The sequence below is a fragment of the Oratosquilla oratoria genome, chromosome 17, assembly GCF_046742065.1.
Source record: "Oratosquilla oratoria isolate Oo_2021 chromosome 17, ASM4674206v1, whole genome shotgun sequence".
In the NCBI taxonomy this organism is placed as follows: Eukaryota; Metazoa; Arthropoda; class Malacostraca; order Stomatopoda; family Squillidae; genus Oratosquilla; species Oratosquilla oratoria.
Window position 1 is genome coordinate 3,754,716 of NC_134793.1, and position 2,500 is coordinate 3,757,215.

The window sequence follows — 2,500 nt, forward strand, 5'->3', positions numbered from 1 at the left end:
TTAAGGAAATATTCGTAAGTGATTTTCTGAGATGTAACAAAAATAACGCGACATCTCCGATTCAAAACTAAAAATAATAGAACCTTCAATCTAATCAAATGGGCAAAGAACATGTCCTGTAGTCATATTAGAAAAAACTTTGTTGTGCACATTCACCTATATCTATTCGTATAGAGAAAAAAAGTGAAGCAGCGTTGGAAATCTATCACGTTTATCGGACGTTTTAATGGATTAAAAAAAGACACTTTGGTGACAAGACGTATCCGTATATGCAGCTAAGAACCGCTACTTTTAGGGCGTTTGCCGGCAAGTGGACAATATATAAACCAGGTTCTGCTCCCTGCATCCCCGTACAATAGCGCGCAAAACCCGAAGCTAGCAACATGGAAGCTTGGTAAGTAACAAATCTTCTTAATCTAATAACTTCACCTACGTTCAAGAGCCAAATAAACATACAATGAATTGCTTACAAGTTTGATAATACAAAAATTTTACTATTTTCTTGTCCCATATAGATTTAATTCGGAGTCGCAAAGTAAATGTTTCAAGAAGTTTAAATAAAGGAACAGATTGAAATTGTAAAAAAACATCGTCATCTAAAAGCGTCCCTTGATTCGCAGGTTCAGTAACAAAATAAAAAATGGACACAACATTGAACACTACATTATCCACTAATACTCAGTGTTGTTCTTTCAGGCACACTTATTCTTTGATTACATATGTGATTTCCCCCCCAACATTTTTAGAAATTATAGTTTACAGGGACTTCGTGCACTTACTGGGTTTTTAGTTTTTTTGTCCTGAAATGTTTTTTATTTTCTGCTTTAATTAATGTTTTTTCTGAAAATTGCTGGAAGAATTAAATATTGATAGCTGCGTCTAGGGTTTTGATCCTACGTTTCTTCTACTTCGACAGGCAATTCTCTTCCTCGTGGGCTTGGCCCTCTGCAGCCCCCATGGAGTCCCCCGAGTAACACCCCCGAGGTGGCCGCGGCCAGAGCCGACTTCGAAGCCGCCTCTGCAGGCCGCCGTCGGCCAGCCGCCGCCGTCCTTCCTGAAGCCTTCTTACCATCGAGTACATTCCCGAAGTAGCAACAGCAAGGGATGAGTTCATTGGCCGCCTACAACGCAGCTTTCCTTGCTGCCTCTGAGGCAGAAGCTGCTCCTGCTGTCGAGGCTGAGGTCTGAAGGCCCCAGCTGAAGCCCCAGTTTTGAAGCCGTGGCAGAGGTCATACTTGAAAAGCTGCCGAGGAAGCTCCCGTGGAAGCTGCACCTGAAGCTGCCCCTGTGGAGTGCTGCTGCTTCGCTGCTCCTCTTGTGGCACCCGAACCAGTTTACCGACAGACCGAAGAAGCCGCACTGGCCAAAGAAGGAAGTTCGCCGCCGCCTACGAAGCTGCCCGTTGCCGCTTATTGCTGCCGGTGCTCTTCCCAGAAGGTGTGTCAACCCTGAGGGCGCTCCCGCACCCGTTGAAGACACTCCCGAGGTTGGCTGACAGCCCAAGGCGGCCAAGTTCGCTGCCGTTTACAAAGCTGCCCGCACCATGGCCGACCTTGCTGCCGACGTCGATCTCGACGGAATCCCTCTCTCCCCCGACGCTTCAGCTCTCCTTTCCCCTGCTGCTCACTCACCACCCTTCCCTTCGGTGCCTACGGTAATTCACGACCCCCACTCCTCCACGCCCATAGCTCCGTCTGGCCTACTCTGCTTCCCCTCTCCACCGTGAAGGGTGCCCACATCCCCTTCGCTTCTCCTTTCCTCTTCGTCAAGGCCTAAATACCCGTTGTTGCAAACCGTTGCGAGAATTTTGGTACTGTTGTACATAAGATTGCAATGAAAAAAGTCGAGACCATCTAAAGCAGTGTTTACTTGGTACCTGTGTCCTTGTTTTGCATCATGATGTTTTTTTTTTTTTCTTTTTTTATGTATACTTCTCAGTAGGTCTTTCGTAATTTGGTTTCTTTGGTTGTCATTTTTTTTTTTCTTATATAGACTCTTATAAATTTTTTTCTTCTAGTTCTGTGTGCTAGATCTTCTATTTCTAGGTTCGTTCAAGTGCTTATTCACCTAGCTCGTAATTCTTTTAATTCTTCTACTCCAAGTTCTTCTTCTTCTTCTAGTTTCAGTTTCTTTTATTTCTTCTTCTTGTAATTCTTCTTTTTGTGGTTCTTCCTCTTGCTCTTCTTCTAATTCTTCTTCTAGTTCTTCTTTGGTATTTTGTCATTCTTCTGTGACTTCTTTGCCTTGAACCACTAGAAATAGAAAGAGTTGAAGAAATATCCTGCAGTCCATCATAGGTATTGTGATTTATCAATAAGAACTCAGTACTTTCCTCTTTTCAACAAAGAAGTAAAGACTGGATTGGATTAGAGGGCATTTTCATTTTCGTTCAAATCAACATGAACCAGTTCTATTACCGTTAGCCTTTTTATCTTATTATTCATTCATGATTTTTATTCATTCATTAATCTATTTATCTATCTAATTTATTCATTCATTA